General features: G+C 42.6%; 1 protein-coding gene across 2 annotated transcripts in view; it reads left to right on the top strand.

Moving 5' to 3' along the window:
- The first annotated feature begins 6,061 nt into the window (after positions 1–6,061).
- WSCD1 (WSC domain sialate O sulfotransferase 1) overlaps positions 6,062–22,813 on the top strand; it is a 73,342-nt gene continuing 56,590 nt past the window's right edge. Inside the window, exon 1 of one of the 2 annotated variants that reach the window (XM_034420795.3) lies at positions 6,062–6,433. The gene's annotated coding sequence lies outside the window, so the exon portion shown is untranslated. The remainder of the gene's footprint in view (positions 6,434–22,813) is intronic. The other variant, XM_060693190.2, reaches the window with a different exon arrangement.

The raw sequence follows: 22,813 nt of genomic DNA, 5'->3' as shown, positions 1-22,813 counted from the left end.
GCGTCTAGCAGGACAACCTGTTCTTCTGGTTGACAGCTCAGAGGTTCTCTTGATACCTAACTATATCTCTTGCCTGGTTTTCTCTTCTCAAGGCTTCCAGGTATCTCTATAACTAGTAGAGCAATATATCTTACTATGAATGGGAAAAACTATTTGGTTTTCGATGAGTTTTCCTTTTAAAGCCTATATTTGTTTCGTGCCTTTTCGTGTTTTTGCATCCATCTGAGCATATTTTTATTAAATGTCATCATGAATTTTTTATGTTGTTTTGTCTGCAGTCCTTTTCATATAGACTTTTTCGGGACATGTTTGCTCGTATGCATATTTTATATAGAGTTTTTCCTACTGTACATGTTTTTGCAAAATAATTTATCTGATACTTGACCTTTCAAATGCCATTTTCTCTAGTGTATCATTAAATGTATTCCTTGATTGAAAAACCACATCACAAAGTTCAGAACTGAATGACCATTGTAGGAAAATTATATATACCACACTTGCAATAGTTGAGGAATTTGTTTAGAAGGTATAAAGCAAGGTGGTCCAAACAAGATTTTCTTCAATCTCTCCAATTTCTCATTTTTTAAAAAAGGTGAAGATTTCCTCTGTCCAGTCATGTCCATCTCTAGGGGGCGATGGTCATCTGTACTTCCCAGGTGAGGGAACCAGCATTGTCAAAAGATGCTTCAGTGCTCATGTGGCCAATGCAACTATTTGCCGAGGCACATGGAATGCTGTTATTTTCCCACCAAAGTGGTACCTATTTATCTACTCACATTTCCATGCTTCCAAACTGCTAGGTTGACAGGAGCTGGGCCAAGGACAGGAGCTCACCCTATCACACAGTGCTTGAGTCTTGAACTGCCAACCTTCCGGTCCACAGCCCAGTGTCTTAACCGCTAGGCCACTTTAGCCTTCCCTAACTCAAATAACCCCAACATTTGTGGATTTCAAATCCCAGAATTCTCGGTAATTAAGAGTTCTGAAAGAGGAAACCCACATTCATTTGAAGGCAATGCCGACTAAGGAATGTCTGTCTGATCACTTTTTTTTTTATAAAAAAGAACTAACATTAGAAAAGATGTAAAAAAAAAACCCCAACAACTTTAAAAACAAAATACGGAAGAAAGCAATATTGTCAGGAGCATTTGAATGTTTAGCGTTCCTGGTGAGTTGAGTTCTGAAATCTCTTAAGATGACAGAAAAGATCTTTTGAGCTGAAACCTCTAAAAAAAAAAAAAATTGGTGGTCTTGAAAGATTTAAGCCGTTTAATATTTTCTGTACTCTACACAAGAAACCACAGGAATATAGAACAGCTGATTTGTACAACTATGCTGAGTTTCAAAGGAGCACTTTGAATTAATGAATCTTCCATCTCTGCATTTGTTCAAAGCATGTCCAAAGGTAACGTAACATTAATGGTGCTCTGTGTAACTTTGATCCAAGATGATTAAAGGGGACTTTGGTACATGGGTGCACATGTTCCACAGCCCCCTTTTCTTTAGAATATAGTGATGGGTCAAATCAAATGTTCAAATAGAGTAATCAGTGGAACAGCTTGCCTCCAGATGTTATGGGTGGTCCATCACTTGAGGCTTTTAAGAAGAGATATAGCAGTGGTGAAATGTAAAATTTGTTACTACCGGTTCTATGGGCGTGGCTTGGTGGTGGTGGGTCATGTGACTGGATGGGCGTGGTCAACTTTTTTTTTTACTTTTAAAAGCATTTTTTTACATCCTATTCGGGCGACACAGCTGGCGGCACAGCTGTGATCGTCAGAGCCTTTTGTTTTTTTACTTTTTAAAAGCATTTTTACTACCGGTTCTGGAAAACCGGGAGTAAAAAATGCTAAAAAAGTTTTTTAAAAAAGTTCTGATGATCGCGCGTCACTCAACTGATCATCGGAACTTTTTTTAAAAAACATTTTTACTACCGGTTCGGCGAACCAGTAGCCTTTTTTACTACCGGTTCGGCGAACCAGTAGCCTTTTTTACTACCGGTTCCGGCGAACCGGACCAAACCGGGAGCATTTCACCCCTGAGATATAGGATCTCCTGCTTGAGCTGGGGTTTGGATTAGAACACCTCCAACATCCCGTTCAACTCTGTTACAGGTAGTCCTTGACTTACATCAGTTTGTTTAATGACCGTTCGTTGTTACAACGGCAGTGAAAAAAGTGACTTATGACCATTTTTCACACTTACAATCATTGCAGCATCCCCCACGGTCACATGATCAAAATTTGGATGCTTGGCAACTACCTTTCCCATCTTCCCTTATATAAGACTTTTCGGTAGTTTTGCAGAACTTGAGATGAGTTTGCAGAAGAAATTCCTGATTTATTTATTTTTTTTGCCACAGATAGTCCTTGACTTACGACAGTTCATTCCGTGACTGTTTGAAGTTACAACAGCACTGAAAAAAGTGAGTTTTGACAGTTTTTCACATTTATGACCATTGCGGCATCCTCATGGTCACATGATCAAAATTCAGACGATGGTTGCAGTCTTCCAGAGTCATGTGCGATCCTTTTGCGACCTTCTGACAAGCAAAGTCTGTGGGGAAGCCAAATTCACTTAACAACTGTGTTACTAATTTAAGAACTGCAGTGATTCACTTAACATGTCCGGTAAGAAAGGACATAACATGAGAGCTCCTGGATTGGAGCTGAAAGGCGAAAGGGAAGCAGTATGCTCCCTCCCATATTGAGATAAACCAGGTGCTTCGACAGAAAAACACTATATACATACATATATACATACATACATACATACATACATACTAATAATTCCATCTTCAATTAAACAATGTGTCATCCGGGTACAAATATCTTTGTATAATGATAATCAAGATTTACAACAATATTCATTACAATGACGACTTCAGCTTCAACCACAACAATACACGAGTAAATAATAGATACAAACTCAAGGTAAACCGCTCCAAACTCGTTTACAGAAAATACGACTTCAACAACAGAGTTGTCAATGCCTGGAATGCACTATCTGACTCTGTGGTTTCTTCCCCAAACCCCAAAACTTTATCCTTAGACTGTCTACTGTCAACGTCACCCCATTCCTAAGAGGTCTGTAAGGGGCATGCATAAGCACACCAATGTTCCTACCGTCCCTGTCCTATCGTCCCTATTTATTCATCTCCATCGCATGTATTCATAATCATGTTTATACTTATATCTGTTATCTTATACATGCTTGACAAAATAAAAAAAAAACATTAATTCTATAATATTAAAATGATAATATTAAACATAATACTTGCTTCTCTCTCTTAACATATCTTCTTTATTTGACTAGTCGTTTTCTTTTGTTTCCCCTGTTTTTAACTCCCATTTTCTGTGTTCTCTTATTCTGTTAATCTGATTTATTTATTTTTTTCTAACTGAAATGCTGCGGTGAATTGGATCCTTCTGAGGTTCCGAGAAAGTGATATTTCTAACCCGATCATGGTGGCCGGCATAGGGAAAAAGCTGCCCACTTCTAACTTAACTTTTAAATGAATCGCTGAATGCTGGGATAATCAACCATGTTTAGGAGGCTGAATTAGATTCGTGGTCATTTCTCAGTGACTGCTCCTCTTTAAAACACTGGAAAGAACTCAGCTATTCCGTTCAGTTAGTGCAGTTGGCTAAGGGTGTAAAAGTTTGTTTATTTATTGTTTTCCCTTAAAAGCAACCTGCTTATCCCTCCATGTTTCTTCATAAACAAGACAGAAAGAATTTGAGATTAAAAGACTATGAAGGTGGGAAGAAGTGAAACGGATACATTTCCTCACCCAACACTTTTATTAAGAATGCTTATAAATTATTTATCTTATATTTGACCACTGAGTTATGAATTTGCTTTTGTATTACATAATTTAATTTCTAATTTAAAAAATCTTTTTTACAGGAGTAAAAAATGTCTGCTACAATTATCTGGGAATAAATTTCATGTAACAATGGGAAAAAAAGAAAAAAAAAGAATGTTTTGCTCTTATCACATGAGAAACTGCCATTTGCCCCTCTCATCTAGCAACACACAATACCGTCAGTTCGTTTTCTTCTAATTCTTCATTTGGTTCACCACAATGTTTCTGTTCATGCCTGTTGCTTACCAATTCTTTTTTTTTTTTGAGGTGGGGGTGGGGGAAGGAAACAATCACATGCATATTAACATACATCTTTGCATAACTTTCCAGCAGTCACCCTTTTTTTTTTTTTTTTACATTTTTCCATAATAAACCACATTTGTGCACACTTTATGCATTCAGGTTTGCCCATCTCCCGGATGTACATGTTTTGTGCGTATATTTTGAATTGGGTATTAAGTTGGAATTTCTGAAGGGTAAAGATTTTGGCACTTTCAAAAAAAAAAAAAACATTTCTCTAGAAAAATGCCAGTAATTGGGTTTTTCATTCTGCTGTATCCATCCCTTTTCTTCTCTACACATTAGAGAAACTCGTTTTCCACACCAGTTAAAATACCTTTCAAGAAATCTTCACCCCTCATCCTCCCTCTTCTTGAAATAAAGAAATCATTTTTAGTTTAGTGTCAATTCGTCGACCAAATGAAACTTTTAGCTCAGCTAAATTGAACTCAGCAGGGTCCTTCCTGCCTTAGATACAGATTAACAGAGTCGGAAGGGACCTTGTAGGTCATCTAATCCAACCCCTCGCCCAGCAGACCCCACACCATTTCCAACAGTCTCTTCTTGAAAGCTTCCAGTGATGAAGCTCCCTCAACATCCGGAGGCAACTGCTCTTCCATTGGTTGATTATTCTCACTGTCAGAAAATTTCTCCTTATTTCCAGGTTGAATCTCTCTTTAGTCAGTTTCTATTAATTATTTCTTGTCTGGCCTTCAGGTGCTTTGGAAAATAGCTTGACCCCCTTCCTCTCTGTGGCAGCCCCTCAAATATTGGAAGACTGCTATCATGTCTCCCCTGGTCCTTCTCTCCTTCTCTTCACTAGACTAGCCATGCCCAGTTCCTGCAACCATTCTTCATATGTTTTAGCCTCCAGTCCCCTAAGAATCTTGGTTGCTCATCTCTGCAACCTTTCCTTTCCTTCCCTACCTTTCCTTCCCTTTCTCCTTTCCTTCCTTCCTTCCCTACCTTTCCTTCCCTTTGTCCTTTCCTTTCTTCCCTTTGTCCTTTCCTTCCTTCCTTCCCCACCTTTCCTTTCTCCTTTCCTTTCCTTCCTTCCCTTTCTCCTTCCCTTCCCTTTCTCCTCTCCTTCCTTCCTTTCGTTTCTCCTTTCTTTTCCTTCCTTTCCTTCCTTCCCTTTCTCCTTTCCTTTCCTTCCTTCCCTTTCTTCTTTCCTTCCTTCCTTCCTTCCTTCCCTTTCTCCTCTCCTTCCTTCCTTCCCTACCTTTCCTTCCCTTTCTCCTTTCCTTTCCTTCCTTCCCTTTCTCCTTTCCTTCCTTCCTTCCTTCCCTACCTTCCCTTTCTCCTTTCCTTTCCTTCCTTCCCTTTCTCCTTCCCTTCCCTTTCTCCTCTCCTTCCTTCCTTCCTTTCTCCTTTCCTTTCCTTCCTTCCTTCCTTCCTTCCTACCTACCTACCTACCTACCTACCTACCTACCTACCTACCTACCCTTGAAATGGTTTCAAGTAATAAAATATTTAGACAATGTGTTTCTTCAGCTCTATTTGAGTTGGAGGTTAAGCAAGGCAAGAGGGGGCATAAAGGGCACAGCTCCTATAGCTGTTTGCTTGGACTGTTCGAAGGAATTCATCCAGAGCTGTATAGAGCGATGGTGGTGAAATTGTGGTTAAAAAAAGGGGGGGGAAGGCATCACAGTTTATATGTCATTAGATCAGTCTCCCAGGGCTGCTCCCTCGGGGTCGCTCTTCTTTCTCCTGCAGCCCGGAAGCCTCCGCAGACAAGATCTTTCCCTCACCCCTCCCACCCCCTCAAAAAAACCCCCACAGCTCCCGAAAAGCGACGCGGGTGGAATTTTTTTTTTTTTTTTTTTGTTGACATCCTGGCTTGTCGTTTTGGAACCGTGGTTCGCGTGAGTCACTTAGGACCCCGGAGAGCTTTTCAGCTAGTGCAGGCACAAAAGCTCGGTGCCCACTGAGCATGTGCAAAACCGAGGCTTGCTCTCTTAAGGCTGGGTTAGTTACTGATATAAACAGCTGGAGGAATTCGAAAGGCTGAGTTTTTTTAGAGACCCAGCAGAGCCGCCCGAGCGGAGATGCGAGAGGATTACAGCTTCTGCGGGCTTCCGTCGGGCTGGCAGAAGAAGGCTTAGCCAAGGGCACCCGAAAGATCTGCCTTTTCTTTTTTTCTTTCTTTTTTTTTTCCCCCGACGCTTGCATTCCGGTTTTGAGGCTGGCTGTCTTTCCTCGCCTTTTTGCCAGGGACTTTTTCTCTCTGGCAAGACGACGGAGTTTTGGAATATTGTTTATTTTTTATTTTTTATTTTCCCAGAGGTGAGTTTTTCCTTCCTTTCTTCCTGGCACATGTGGGGGAAAACCTACCTTGGCTCACGTTCCCATCCTCCACTGCTTGACTCGGGACTGGAGAACTTTTCCGAGCTCTCTTCGCCAACAGTTTTTTTAAGGGATTGCGTGTCCTTTTATTATTATTATTATTATTATTATTATTATTATTATTATTATTATTATTATTATTATTATTATTATTATTATTATTATTATTATTATTTAGCATCTCTCAAGGAAGGATGAAAACCATTTACATTTCAATGGGGTAGTAGTACATTTTAATGGGGGACATTTCAATGGGGTAGTAGAGGGACACGGAGGTTGTGGTTAGTGGAGAAGGGTTCATCCCTCGTATGTAGGGCACCAAGGGAGGTTTGGAAGGAAGGACCAGTTTGGATCTGGGTCTCTGTTTTTGCAGAAAGAGGTTGTCTGGGCAGGTTTCGAGGGGAAAAAAAACAACACACACAGGTAGAATCTTCCAAGCACCCTTCTTAACGCACAGAAATATTTCCTAAGACTTTATAAATAGCATCTATCGCTTTCTGGGGGGGGCTCGATTGCTGGAGGGGGTAGGGGTGGGGGTCTTCTGGCATTTTGGGTGCTTTCAGTGCTCAGGCCTCTTTCAAAGATCTATTGGAAACGGGTGTCCTCTCCTCTCGCGCTGGAGAGACCTGCTTCTCTGAAATTGGTGTTATGCAAAGATTTTTTTTCTAGGGGTTCTGTCTTCAGGAGAGAAACTTATTCCTCTCTGAAAAATCATATTGGCTTGCTGGGAAGTATTTTCCACGCTGTTCCAGGAAGATCCAAAGTCAGAGTTTATTATTATTATTTGTAAAGCTCCATTTATCTTAAATTGGATAAGAATTCTTCGGCAGCTTTCCTTCCCCTTTTTAATGTTGATGTAAAAGACAATAGAGCACAGATTATCATAAGTATATACACACACACACACACACACACACACACACACCCAAAGCTCAAATTTATTTCTATAAACCCATAGGGTTCAATCTTGTGCCAGAGTCTATTTTTCACACCATAATCTTCAAATGTTGTGATTGACTCACCATGGATCGTTGTAAGACTGCAGGAAGAAAGCATATAGTTCTACTTTAGAGGGAGGAAGGAAGGAAGGAAGGAAGGAAGGAAGGAAGGAAGGAAGGAAGGAAGGAATTCTTCCCTTTCACTTCAATCGGTCTCTTATCTTTATTTCTCCAGTGTTCTTGAAAGTAATTCCAAGAATATGCTTCCTTCCCCAAACCTCCGTTTTTCCAATTAAACCCTGACTATGATGAATACAGAAATCTCAAATTGTTGTTGTTCATGGTACAACTGATGAGCAGTGCAGGTTCAGTTTGATACAGTTTTCTCTACAATACCATGTTTATTTACTGCTTTTTCACCATCTCCTTGGGCATCCTTGCAATTTCTATCTTGCATTTCTATGGTGGGTGTCTGCCTTCCTTCCTTCCCCTGTTCTGCTCCACGTATTCTCCCTAGCCCCTGATTGCCCTATGCCACTTCGGTATCTATTGGGTGCCCTTTAAGTAATCAAGGCTTGCCCATTCGTGCAAGTGAAGGTTAGCTTCTGATCCTCAGGACAAAGAAAAAGAGTGCAAATGAGCCACTTAGGTCATTAAATGGAGAGGCTGTTACCCAAGACAAATTGAAATCAAATTGGGTTTCCGTAGAGAGACTGTAGGTCCATCAATAACTATTCTTCTCAAAGGCTGTAGAACATTAAGGATGTAAAAGAAATAATTGCCTATTTCCTTTAGAACAGAAAGATACAGTCCACCAGTAGAGTCTGAGTCATAGCACGGCTGGTGGAAATATACAGAATGTCCTCAAAACTTTTTATACAAAACAACATGTGTGTTTGAAAAAGGGGTAGGCGCACATCCTTTCCTCCCCCCCCCCCCGGGAGGTGGGGAGGAAGCCAGGTGAGGGAGTCATGATAGATGCTTGAGTGAAAAACAAACAATTATGAAGAAAACAGCGTGCCAAGCAGGGTATATATTAGGTGTATATCCTTGTATATTGTCTACAAAGATATTTTGGGGAAATTGCAAAGAAAACGGTGAACCGATTTGATGTGTGTGTATGGGATAGGGATCGGTACAGGTATAGATACAGGCAGAATAATAAGTAAATATACAAAATCTGACCCAGAATGTATTTGCAATAAACCCAATGTCCCTATGTAAGGTGTCCAGAGTCAAAGGGGGAGCATGATCATATCCAAATGTGATTTGCCAATAGGTGACAAAGTAAGCCGTACGTAATCGTGTAGAGCAGTGTTTTAAGATCACACCTGGAATGCTGTATCCAGTTTTTGTCACCATATTATAAAAAAAGATGTAGAAATTCTGGAAAGAGTGCAGAAAAGAGCAACAAAGATGATTAGAGGTCTGGAGGCTAAAACATATGAAGAAAGGTTGTAGGAACTGGATATGGCTAGTTAATGAAAAGAAGGACTTGGGGTGACATGACAGCAGTGTTCCAAAATTTGAGGGGCTGCCACAAAGAAGAGGGGATCAACCGATTCTCCAAAGCACCTGAAGGCGGGTCAAGAAGCAATGAGTAGAAGCTGGTTAGAGAGAGATCCCAACCTAGAACTCAGGAGAAATTTTCCTGACAGTGAGAACAATTAACCAGTGGAACGGCTTGCCCTCAGAAATTGTAGGTGTTTCATCACTGGAGGCTTTTAAGAAGAGATTGAACAGCCATTTGTCTGGCATGGTATGGGGTTTCCTACCTGAGCAGGGGGTTGGACTAGAAGACCTCCAAGATCCCTCCCAATAACATTCTATTAATTTTCTATGGATGTTTGGGAGAGAATTCTCAATTTCAGTCCAGCTTTGAGGACCAGGCTTAAGCAACAGAAGAGATCTGATTGCTTTAGTATCCTCTCTGTAAGCAATGCAAAGAGATCTGGTTGATCACTATAAACACGAGAAAACGTGACTGGATGATCTTTGGTATAATCCCTCTGGATGATGCCACTTGAGTTCAAGAACTAAAATATTTAGTCTGTCCATCTAAGCCTGTTTTTTTAAAGTCCTCCTTACATGTATTATACTGGCAAGAAGAATCTTTTTTATATGGCTGAGGAGAAGTAGGATGAAGAGAGCGGTTAGTGACAAAAGAGAGAAGAAAGGCTCACAAAAGAGAAGATGAGGAAAAAGCAAGGAGGTCCAGTTTGAGAGGGCCAAAACTAGCAAAATGGTGGATGGAACCAAGGCAGTGAAAATATGGACATTGGAAAAGGGTGGGGCTTGCACAGTGATGTTCTGTCCACTTTTTTTTTTGTTGTTGTTGTTGATAATTTTGACCCTCCCAATGTGGATACTCCCAGATTCTGCTCAGGAAGGAAATGTTGACAAAAATTGACAAAATCCATTACTCTTTCTTTTTTTACTTTTGACTCTAGACCAGAGGTGGGATTCACTTACCTTCTGTACTGGTTCGCAAATGTGAGCATGTACGCGCGCACGGCCTTCCATGCATGTGCAGTCCTCGCGCATTATGTCAGGGAGAGTGAGCGGAGCCTCCCGCAATCGCCACTACCGGTTTGCCCGAACTGGAGAGAAGAGGATGAATCCCACCTCTGCTCTAGACCAGGAGTCTCCAACCTTGGCAACTTTAAGACTTGTGGACTTCAACTCCCAGAGTTCCTCAGCCATCTTTGCTGTCCACAGTTTTGCTGGCTGAGGAATTCTGGGAGTTGAAGTCCACAAGTCTTAAAGTTGCCAAGGTTGGAGTCCTCTGCTCTAGACTCAACTTAAGCTCTACCCACCATTGGCATTCCCTCAAATTGGATTATTGTAACGCGCTCTACATGGGGCTACCCTTGAAAAGTGTTCAGAGACTACAGTTGGTCCAGAATGCAGCCGCGCGAGCTATTGTGGGTGCATCTAGATACACCCACATTACACCAATTCTCCGCGAGCTGCACTGGCTCCCTATCAGTCTCCAGACGCATTGGTAATAACCAATGTTGGTTATTACCTTTAAAGACCTACATGGCTTAGGGCCAGGCTATCTTTGAGACCGCCTTCTACTGCATAGCTCCCATCGACTGGTAAGATCCCACAGAGTTGGTCTCCTCCGGGTCCTGTCAGCTAAACAATGTTGGTTGGCGGGCCCATGGGGGAGGGCCTTCTCTGTGGCTGCCCCGGCTCTCTGGAACCAATTACCCCCTGAGGTCCGGACTGCCCTCACCCTATTGGCCTTCCGGAAAGCGATGAAGACCTGGCTTTTCCGGCAGGCCTGGGACCGTTGATCTCACTACGGCGATCTTGCGAGATCCAGCCATGGAATGGAGTGTATGGGTTTTTAATGTTCTTTTAAAAAATTTTTATGGGATATTGTTCGCATTGTTTTTTTGCTGTAAGCCACCCAGAGTCCCTAGGGAGTTGGGCGGCATAGAAATGCGACTAATAAATAATAAATAAATAAGTTGTGTCTGAGAGAATGTACTTGGGAAATATATATATATATATATATATATATATATATATATATATATATATATATATATATATATATGTGTGTGTGTGTGTGTGTGTGTGTGTGTGTGTGTGTGTGTGTGTGTGTGTCTGTGTGTTTCCTCTATATATAAAGGTTATCTCTCTTTTATGTACTTGTTTCAATGTAGAAAAAATTAGACTCAAAAACATGGTGGTCTTTTTTTGAAAACAAGGACAACTACTACCTTAGAAGCTTAGTTTGAAGCTGGATGAGAGCAGCAGGCAAGGCAGAATAATTCCATGAATGAAGGCAAATATACGTGTCCCTGGATAATGATGTGAGATCGAATTTGAGTCAGTCACCGGGACCAGAGAGAAAGTGGATTACAGATAGTCCTCAATTTACAGTGGTTCATTTAGTGACCGTTCGAAGTTACAACGGCACTGAAAAACATGACTTATGTCCGTTTTTCAAAGTTACAACCTTTGCAACGTCCTTACGATTATGTGATCAAAATTTGAATGCTTGGGACCTGGTTCATATTTATGACTATTGCTCAGGGGTGAAATCTACTTACCTTCCTTACTGGTTCGGAAGCGCATGCACCACGTATACACGCATCACATGCACATGCAGACCTGTGCACGCGCAAAACCACCTGCGCATGCACGGAAGGTAAAAAATACATTACTTCCTGGTTAAAACCAGGAAGTAATGACACCCAGGTGTGTGGGTAGAGCTTCACTCCGCCATCGCTACCGGATTGCTGAACCACCGGCCAAGATCTCTAGCGGATTGGGCGATCCGGTCTGATCCGGGAGCATTTCACCCCTGCCGTTGCTGTATCCCAAGGTCACCTTCTGACAAGCAAAGTCAATGGGGAAGCCAGATTCACTTAACAACTGGCTTACAACTGTAGTGATTCACTTAACAACTGTGGCAAGAAAGGTCGTAAAATGGGGCTTACTAATTTATGAACTGTTGTGATTCACTTAACAGCTATGGCAAGAAAGGTCGTAAAATGGGGCAAAACTCACTTAAGAACAGAGATTTTGGGCTCAATTGTGGTCGTAAGTTGAGGACTATCTGTATTTACCAGGCCTGCCTTCTACCATTCTTTAATTCTGGTTTAGTTTCCTCTTTGCAACCTGCAGAGCTTTCTGCAACTCTCTCTTTTAATTTTGTTCACTTGTATCTTTCCCTTTCCGTGCTACCGATGTTCATAAAATACATTCAAATAAAATAAATATTGCTCTTGCCCATCAGATAAAAGCAAAATTGACGCCACTGTAATTTGATTTTCTTAAGAAGAAAAAGACCTGGTCTTTTAAAGACGAGCATTTGCTTTCTTTGTCCATTGCTAAAGCATTATGTATGCCTCAGTCACGTTCAATCAGGTGCAGTGCTTAAAAGATACCAGGTTATCAACTGGGAGGTTGTGAGTTCTAGTCCTGTCTTAGACACAAAGCCAGTCGGGAAGAAATGATGGGGGAAAAAAAATCACATTCTGCCTAGAAAGCTGCAGAAACCTCTCCATCAGGTGTAAATATTACAGATAGTCCTTGGCTTGCAACCGAGTCATTTAATGACCGTTCAAAGTTAAGATAGACTTTAAAAAGCTACTTATATAAAGTTTATTGTCATTGTACGTATATGCACAGTATACCCATACAACGAAATTCACATAACACCCAGAGACCAAGCCCAACACATATGACAATCTCCAAAAACCCACCACCACCACAAATTCCCCACTCCTAAACCACTTAAGCATCAACACAACAGACCAAGTAATGCTGTCCAACAGCTCACTGATGGTGGCCCTTTAGTTCATTGTTGAGTGTAATTATAGCTCTGGGATAAAAACTATTCAGAAGACGTGTGGTCTGAGTTTTAATTGTTTTGTATCTTCTGCCAGATACTTACTTACTTACTTTCTTACTTTCTTACTTTCTTATTTTCTTACTTTCTTACATACTTACTTACTTACTTACTTACTTATTTATTTATTTATTTATTTATTTATTTATTTATTTATTTATTTATTTATTTATTTATTTATTTATTTATTTATTTAATTGGACTTATATGCCACCCTATCTCCACAGGACTCAGGGTGGCTCACAACAATAAACAAAAACAAACAAACCGTTAAAATGAAGTCCATAATAAAATTGACAAAGAAATCCAATAAAACCCCATTAAATTCTGTTAAAAACCCCATCAGTCTAGGGCGGCTAGGTGAAATAGCCACGTTTTCAGCCCACGGCGGAAGGAGCGAAGGTCGGGGGCCACCCGGATCTCCAGAGGGAGTTGATTCCAAAGGGTGGGTGCGCCTACAGAGAAAGCTCCCTCCCTGGGGGTCGCCAGCCGACATTGTCTGGCCGATGGCACCCTGAGTAGGCCCTCCCTGTGAGAGCGCACCGGGCGATGGGAAGCTGTTGTTGACTGCAGATGGTCCGCCAAATATCCCGGGCCTAAGCCATGTAGGGCTTTATAGGTGATCACCAGCACCTTGAATCTTACCCGGAGGGCAACCGGCAACCAATGCAGGTCGCGCAGGAGAGGTGTAACATGGGAGTGTCGGTGTCAAGTTTCGAGGTCGTCTCAAATAAATTGCATTTCAAACAAAGTCTTTGATGAAAAAAACTTCCCATTTATTAAGCACGACATTCTAAATCCGACTCCATCATAGCCAACACTGACTTCCAGACCCAAAACCCTCCCTTTCCGTTCCCCACTCCCCTGAACTCATTGGCTATCTTCCAAGTCACTCTACCCCTAATCTACTGCTCCAGCTCAAAGGAATTTCCCCCCTCCCATCCCATCTCCTAGGAGATATTATCTCCAGGGAAAATAAGTAGGTGAAAAGGCCCAGCTATTTGCGAGACCACCTTCTGCCACCGATAACCTCCCACCGGCCAGTTCAGTCCCACAGAGAGGGCCTCCTCAGGGTGCCGTCGGTCAAGCAATGCCGACTGACGACCCCCAGGGGGAGGGCCTTCTCTGTGGGGGCACCCGCCCTCTGGAACGAGCTACCCCCAGGAATACGACTAATCCCGGACCTCCGGACCTTCCGTCGAGCTTTGAAGACCTTCCTATTCCAGCAAGCTGGGCTGGCTTGAAATTTTTAAAGGGTTTTTAAGGGGTAATGGGTTTTAAATACTTCGGGAAGCCAATTGGATTTAATTCTGTTTTAAATTATTTTAAATTTTGTATTGTATGTATTTTAATTTGGCTGTGCACCGCCCTGAGTCCTTCGGGAGAAGGGCGGTATACAAATTTAAATATAATAATAATAATAATAATAATAATAATAATAATAATAATAATAATAATAATAATAAGTCAAACGTCCCTTTCCAGACGCCTCCGCTTCTCCTTCTTATGTCAGCATTAGAGTAATGCAACTTGAAGTGCTGACATCCGGGACACTCCCATCACTACCCACGCAGCTGCACTCTGCACCAGCTGAAGCCTCCGAGTGGTCTTCAGGGGCAGCCCCATGTAGAGAGCATTGCAGTAGTCAATACGGGAGGTGACGAGCCCACCCTTGAAGTTACGACTGCTTACCCCCTCCCTATAGTCACGTGATTACATTTTGGACACTTGGCTCACACTTACGACTAGTTGTAGCATCCTACGGACATGTAACTTCAGGTTGCAATTTTTTTTGTGTAGTTTCTGGCATGGTTTCTGGCAAAAACCTTGCTTAATGACCAGGGGATTGGCTTAATGGTTACTTTTTCTGATATGGCAAAAACAGTTCTGAAATTGAGTCCGGTCATGTGGTGCCTCAATTTATGACAGCAATGACTTGCAACAGAAATTATGGTCCAGTTGTTGTTGTAAGTCGAGGGCAACCTGTAATGTAAAGGCACCAAAACGAATAAGGACATTATGATGTTCAATCGAGATAAAACTAAAGCAACTAAAAACTGTGTAGCAAATCATGCAGAATTCTGGGATGGGATTGAGGGCTGATTTAGCTCTGTTCTAGAGATTTGGACTTTCGGACTTGCAACATTGATGTCAGTGTTCTCAGGTAAACCAGACAAGATACATGATTAGAAGAGCTAATTCTACTTAAGGTTACACTAACAGAGACCTTTAAGTCTGAAAGTAGAAATCTCCTTTAAAAGTAAAGGTAAAGGTTCCTCTCACACATATGTGCTAGTCATTCCCGACTCTAGGGGTCAGTGCTCATCTCCATTTCAAAGCTGAAGAGCCAGCACTGTCCGAAGACATCTCCGTGCTCATGTGGCTGGCATAACTAAATGCCAAAGGCACACGGAACGCAGTTACCTTCCCACCAAAGGTGGTCCCTATTTTTCTACTTGCATTTTTTACGTGCTTTCGAACTGCTAGGTTGGCAGAAGCTGGGACAAGTAACGGAAGCTCACCCCATTACACAGCATTAGGGATTCGAACTGCTGAACTGCCGACCTTTCGATCGACAAGTTCAGTGTCTTAGCCACTGAGCCACAGCATCCCTCCTTTACAGCCTGAGAAATTAGGGAGGGTCATTTCTGAGTCTCTTTGTCCACCCATTATGCAGCTGCAGGCTATGCCCCCATTATCTGACCATTCCCTAGACGGCATGCTGGCTGGGGAATTCTGGGAATTGAATGTCTATGGAGATTCTGAGTCATCCAGGTCATGGTTGTCCCAAAGGTGCTTTTTTCAAGAGGCAACTGGACTTTCTTTGTTTTTCTTTGAAAAAGTTTCACTTTTCATCCAAGAACAGTCTTCCGTTCTGACTGGAGGGTGAGGATTTATACTCCTTGCAGACAGCTGGTCACTTGCATTCTTTCAGCGAGTCGTTAAGGTTACCTGGAGGTTTATCGGTGTCATCAGAGTCACCTGAGTGGTGGAAATGGGCGTGGAGCCTTCTTAGAGCTGTTGAAAGGACTGTGTTGTAAACTGGAGATAGATGATGTTGCACCCCTCTGTTGAGTGATGGCTTCTTTGACCCCTTTTGGGGAATTGAAGTCCGCACTTGCCAAGATTGAGAAAGACTGATGTAGAGAATTCTGCGTATATGCAGAATACTTCTATATAATAGAATAACAGAGTTAGAAGGGACCTTAGAGGTCTTTTAGTTCAACCCTTCACTCAAGAAACTTTGTTATCATTTCAGACAAGTGGTTTTCCAATCTCTTCTTCAAAACTTCCAGTGTTGGAGCATCCACAACTTCTGAAGACAACTCTCCATAGACATTCAATTCCCGGAATTCCCCAGTTTCACCAATCAGTTGTTCTCACTATCATTCATGCTAGGTGAGAATTGTCAGTTCTCACCCAACATGAATGGGGGAAAGTTTGGTGCCTCTCTGAAATCTTGTTTCTGTTGAATCAGAATTAATGTGAAACTCTTACATAACAAAGCGATGCTAGATTCATGGTGTGGTGATAAAGACAGGAAGTATAGCTTTCTGTTGTGTTTCCTGCCACCCACGCTGTCCAACTTCGGATGATTCATATTTTTTCCAGGTTTTAAATGAGCCGTTCTTTAAGGTTAGGATGATGAAAAATGCATCAATGTTACTTTCAGTTATTTTTTTAAAAAAAAACTATTCCAGAAACAGCTTTATTTATTCTGAATAGAAAACCTGAATGGACATCATTCAGTGATCCTCAGTGGGATTAACATGGTCAAACCTTGTTGGTACTTACCGTGTTTCCCCGAAAATAAGACCCTGTCTTATATTTTTTTGAGCCCCAAAATAAGGGCTTGGCCATATTATTGGGGGGGTTGTTGTTATTATTTTGGGGGTGCAGGAGACAGTGAGCATGGCCATCTCATGGGTCCTGCTGTGGCAGCGCAACACAGCCGCTCGTCAGCTGTTTGCTGGGCACTTGCCCGCCTCCCATCTATCCATCCATCCCCCTCGCCTGTAAACTCCCACCCCGCTCCCACCTCTCTGCCAGGCAACCCCCGGCAGCCGCAGATGCCCAAAGCCTGCACCCGTCCGGCTCCCTTTTCCACAGCACCTGGCTCTTTATTGAGGGGGGTGGCATGTGGGGCAGGGGAGAAGCAAGATGTGTCTTGCCGTCTCTTCTCCCCCCCCTCGCCAGGGGCCGGGGAGACGCGAGACACATGTCTTACTTGCCTTGTAGCTCTGTTGCGTATCTCGCCGTTGTCTGCAGGCAAATACATTGTAGGGTAAAACCAAACTTCTTACGAGTTCGAGAAGTTTGACTGAACTCGCGAGATTTCAGCTCCACCCCCTCAATAAAGAGCTGAGCACTGTGGAAAAGGGAGCCAGGCGGGCACGGGCTTTGGGCGTCTGGGGCTGCTGGGAGTCGCCCACCGGAGAGGCGGGAGTTTGCAAGGGATTGCTTCCCCTTTGCCTTCTCTTCCCAAAAGCGCTCCTCGGGTGCAGCCACTTCTGCAGCAGGAGACTCGTGCCTCACGCCGGCCTTCCGAAGAGTGCCACAGCAGAAACTATCCACAATTTGTTAACCCTTATTTCATCCTGGCCCATGTGGCCCAATACGGTCGGGACGAAATAAGGGTAAAAAAATTGTGGGTAGCTGCTGCTACAGTACCCTTCGGAAGGCCGCCACAAGGCACATGGGGCGCATTGCTTGGCCTCCTGCTGCAGAAGTGGCCGCAATCCAGGGCAAAAACGGCGGCGTTTGCTGGAGGGCTTATTTTTGGGGGAGGGCGTATATTTACGCCCACCCCAAAATCAGGCTTGGCTTTATTTTCGGGACATGTCCTATTTTCAGGGAAACACGGTATTAAAATGTACAGGGACTTTTGTCTTTTGCAGCTGTCACATAGACCAGCATTTCTTAACCTTGGAAACTTTAAGATGCATGGACTTCATCTCCCAGAATTCCTCAGTGAGTCTGGCATAGACTGAGAGACTGGGCATGGTGGCACTTCCCAGAGATTTTGAGATAGGAACAATAGGTTATGTATTATGGGAATGATAGTCCAAAATATATGGAAAAGTTGCTTCTTTCTGTTTTAATTTAAAGCTTGAGCTTCTGTAGGAAGGGTCAATTGAGGAGTCCTTGATGCTCCCTGAGCTTGGTTGGTTTTTCGCAGAGGTTTCATTACTCAAACTAGGCAACATCATCAGTGCTAGTCAATGTTTAACTACTCAAAATTTCCGCTACCGGTTCTCCAGAACTGGTCAGAACTTGCTGAATACCACCTCTGCTTTGGGAAAACCATGACCTGGATGACTGAAAATGTCTACAGACTTTTATCTACCACAGTATTTCCCAATCTCAGCAACTTTAACATGTGTGGACTGTTAAATCCCAAAATTCTCTAGCCAACATGTTGGGAGTTGAAGTCCACACATCTTAAAGTTGCTGAGGTTGTGAAACGGTGCTCTAGACATTTAATACAAGAGGGGAAAATCGATCCCTTGTGCCTCTAGTGACCTCCCTTGACAGCCATTTCCCATTGCTTTTATTGACCAGTCATTAAAACAAATTTGGGTGATACATCACTCGTGTTAAAAACGAAGTAAAATAAGTCATCGCAATTTCTATTGGAAGAATCAGAGACAGAAACTCCACAATATATAGGAGAAACCTTTTTGTCAATCCCATTTTGTTAGAAACATGCTGGATTAACCAAATGTTGTCATTCCTCAATGCGATGATTTCTGAACGTGATGCAAAAACGTATATATTTTAAATGTGATCAGAAGGATAAAAATAATGGCCAATAATTGTTTCCATTCTTGGTAGACAGGGAATAAGTTTTGTTAGCCAACTCCATGGCTTAGGACCTGGTTATTTACGGGACCGCCTGCTACCATGAATAGCCTCCCACCGACCAGTACGCTCCCATAGAGAGGGCCTCCTCCGGGTGCTGTCGGCCAAACAATGTCGACTGGCGGCCCCCAGGGGGAGAGCCTTCTCTGTGGGGGCACCTACGATCTGGAACGAGCTCCCCCCGGAGATATGGAGGATCCCGGATCTGCGTACCTTCCGTCGCGCGCTCAAGATTTTCTTATTTCATCAAGCTGGCCTGACCTAAGTCTTTCCCCTTTTTAAATGGAAATTTTAAATTTGGTTTTAAATTATTGGGGTTTTAAATTTGTTCAGCCAAATTATTTAATTCGCTTTATTTTATTTTAAATTTTGTATTTATATGTTTTATTCTATGGCTGTTCACCGCCCTGAGTCCTTCAGGAGTAGGGTGGTATAGAAATTCAATAAAATAAAAATAAAATAAAAATAAAAATAAAAATAAATAACATCTTCAGTGTTATTCAGCACTGTAGATATTTCCACAATCAGATATCAAAATGTTTGCAAGCAACCAACCAAGTCCAGAGAGCAACAAGGAGTTCACAGACTATAGAATCTACCTAGCATTTTAAAAATGTTCAACCTAGCCGGAATCTCACTATTTACTTTCTTTGAATAATGAAATGTACAATCATTTATTCACAGTACGGACTGTAGGATTCTTCTCCAAGGCCTCTCTGCCTTCGCAGAATTTCCTGGATTGATCATGTGACCAAACAACCTTGCAGGTGGCACATGAACCTGTTTACTCTGGAAGAAGAGAAAAGATTGAGGGATCTTTTGTTCGTTTTTAAGAAATAAAATGCGAAAGTAAAATCCCCATTGCCTATGAACATTTAAGCTCCCCCCCATCCCCCTGTGAAGACCTTGGTTCTCTCTGAGCTTGGTTGTTCGCATACAGACATTTAGTTAAACAGCAGTGGGTTTCACATTTTGTTGCTACTGGTTCGCCGCACGCACACATGCTTGCTTTGTGTGCGTGCCTTGCACGCATGTGCCCGGCCTTCCGTGCATGCACTTTGCTCTCTTTCGCGCCTTCCGCTGGTCTCAAAACCATGCCTAAATAGGACTGCATAGAGCCGGTGGGGGAGGGGCATCTGCGATCTCTGCCACCAGTTCACCTGAACTGGTACGAACCGGCTGAATACTACCTCTGTCTGATCAGGTAACATTATCAGTGTTAATGAGTGTGGTGTTTGCTCCCAGGCAGGGGTGAAATGCTAGTGGTTCGCACCAGTTAGGGCGAACCGGTAGCGGCGGTGGCAGGTGGTTCGGAGAACCGGTAGTGGCGGCAGCGCGAAGCTTTGCCCACCCGCCCAGATGTCGTTCCTTCCTGGTTTTAACCAGGAAGTAACCTGTTGTTTACCCTGCACATGCGCAGAGGGTCCAAAATCGCATGTGACACACGCACGCGCACACTTCCGAACCAGTAGGGAAGGTAAGTAGATGATGTTGGTGGTAGTGTGGTTTTCTCCTTGGTGATTCCTTGATTAGGCTATTGTTTTCTGCTTGACTCTCTGCTGGACTGCTCACAAACTCCTGCATATAAACGGGAAGCAAACACTACACTCACCAGCACTGATGATAGCAAGAGCAAGAGCACTTAGACTTATATACCGCTTCATAGTGCTTTACAGCCCTCTCTAAATGGTTTATAGAGTCAGCATATTGCCCCCAGTAATCTGGGTCCTCATGATGTCACCTAGTGTTGGAAGAAATATCCAGGTCCAGTTCCAAGCCGGGAAAAAGGCACTAGAGATAAAATGGAGGCTGATTGGAAAGTGAGTTTCATTTATTGATGAAGCAGAAGCACGTTGGTGGTTCTGGGCAGCTGATCACCTGGAGCTGAGAGGGGGGGTATTTATACCTTCTCTTGGGCTTTGAACTTGAGCTTCCTGTTCCTGAACATGTATTCTATTGGCTGTTGTAGGGGTAATAGCTGGCTCTGTAGGTTGGCTGAGCTAAGTTTGGTTGAAGTTTGGTCTGCTGATGCAATGAAGGAGCTTGTTGGACAATTCCTATTGTGGCTGAGGGCTAGCCCTACAGACCTTGCTCTAGGGAATTTGTTTATGAATAGAGCTAGCTATCTCTTTATCTCTTAAGTGCTGACATCTGCTGAGGGTTATTAAGGAAGGTGGGGGCTGCTTTCCAAGAGCATGTTTCTCCAATTCTCATCTAGGGAAATATAATATTCTGCCTTTTAAATATTTCTCAAAATATTTCATTCTTCTAGGAGAGGGGTGGGTGCTAACTTTCTACACTAGTCTGGCAATGAAATGTTTGCAACCAAACAACCAAGCTTTGAGAGCACCAAGGACTCCACAGCTGAATTATGAACCACAAATATTCCCTTCTAAGTTTTGTTGTTGTTGTTGTTGTTTTCCTGGATCCAATTATTTTAAACTAAGAATCCGAGAGAAAATGCTTGTTTGGAAAGCAGCCAAAATGGGCCAGACTGATATCAATCCAAACTTACCTGTTCATATCTACGGATGCTTTAATGTACAGTATGTGAAACTGTTCCATTATTCTTGACAACTCTCCATTGCGTGCCTTCTGGAGTAACCTATTGTTAGCCAAGTTGACCTTTCTATTAATAACAGTGCTCTGTTGTATAGGTATATATTTGAGCTTCTTTACTAAATTTTACTGCAGTTATTCCAAATATAGAGAGTGGTAGTTGGAATGGATTGTAATGGAACAAGTTACTTTCCGTAATGACAGTTGTTTTGAGCCGAAATAAAAGTGCGGCTAATTTATGCACCATTGCTGGAACGGTGTTAAAATAAACTAATGGAACGGAGCAGTTTTCTGACCACAATGTAGAATTCATTGCATTTGGAAACCAGGGGCAGGAGGAGGAAACATTTCAAATGAACGCGATTGGAGTTTGTCGTTTCAGTTATTAAATGTTCTTCTGCAAAACAGAATCTCCATTTCTTCTGACAAAATTGCTTAATATTTATGTATCAATAAATTAGATTTTTTTTATCCCACCTTTATTACTTTATAAGTAACACAAGGTGGTGAATGTACCTAATACTCCTTCCTCCATCTATTTTCCCCACAACAGCCCTGTGAGGTGAGTTGGGCTGAGAGAGAGAGAGAGTGACTCGCCCAATTTCATCCAGCCTGCTTTCATGCTTAAGGTGAGACACTGCACCTGAAGCAGTGCACTAAACTGGCTCTCTACTATGCTTGCTGTGCTTCACTGCTATGACAGTAACAGACTGTCATGAACTGTGGGAAGGAGGAATGAAAGGGGGGGAATGCTTGGGAAATAGAAAGTAGAAACTGTACTTGTTCAAGACTTGGCCTCAAGGTCACCCAGCTGAAAGAAGGAGGGAGTTGCATTCCAACCTGTGCTTAGACTGACTGTTATGAAAACATATTGCATGAACTGGATTAGTTGCACCGGAATGGACAATGAGAGACAGTTCAAGTGGGGGGAGTAGAACTCAGGGATTTTGGCACACGATTCTCAGTTCTGGCTATGCCATGCTGCAATACATATGATCTCTAATAAAGCTGTGTTTCAGTGGCGCAGTAGTTAGAGTGCAGTACTGCAGGCTACTTCTGCTGCCTGCCGGCTGCCTGCAATTTGCCAGTTCAAAATGAGGAGCCAAATTGTTGGGAGCAAAATTCTGACTCTGTAAACTGCTTAGAGAGGGCTGTAAAGCACTGTAAAGCGGTATATACGTCAAAATCCTCAGATATCCGAATGCAAGACTTTATTGAGTACATCATTTCGGCACCAATGAAGGCAAAACCAGCTCTACCTAATTCCAGTGCAAACCCACATAGTTACAATATGGATTTTCCCTTCCCCCTATTGGTGCAGGTCACATGGTCCAATTGAGTGTCATTGCATTGGTATGAGAAGAAGTCTCTGGTCTTGGCAAGCACCTGCCAATATATCCTTGGTTCTCACGGCTCTTCTTCTTGAAGTCTGGGACCTGCATTCCATCTCACTCTTCCCTCCCCTCTGGTTCTTTGGCAATAGAGAAGTGATAATAGTTTGCAAGAGCATAAGCGCGCTTCAAGCTTGACACAATATACCTGACTGTTGCACCTCAGTGATGATTTTCTTTCTAATGGGAAGGAGATTGA

The sequence above is a fragment of the Pantherophis guttatus genome, chromosome 1 (assembly GCF_059756535.1).
Source record: "Pantherophis guttatus breed Tessera chromosome 1, ASM5975653v1, whole genome shotgun sequence".
NCBI classification, from domain to species: Eukaryota; Metazoa; Chordata; class Lepidosauria; order Squamata; family Colubridae; genus Pantherophis; species Pantherophis guttatus.
This window is presented reverse-complemented; position numbering and strand designations above follow the sequence as displayed.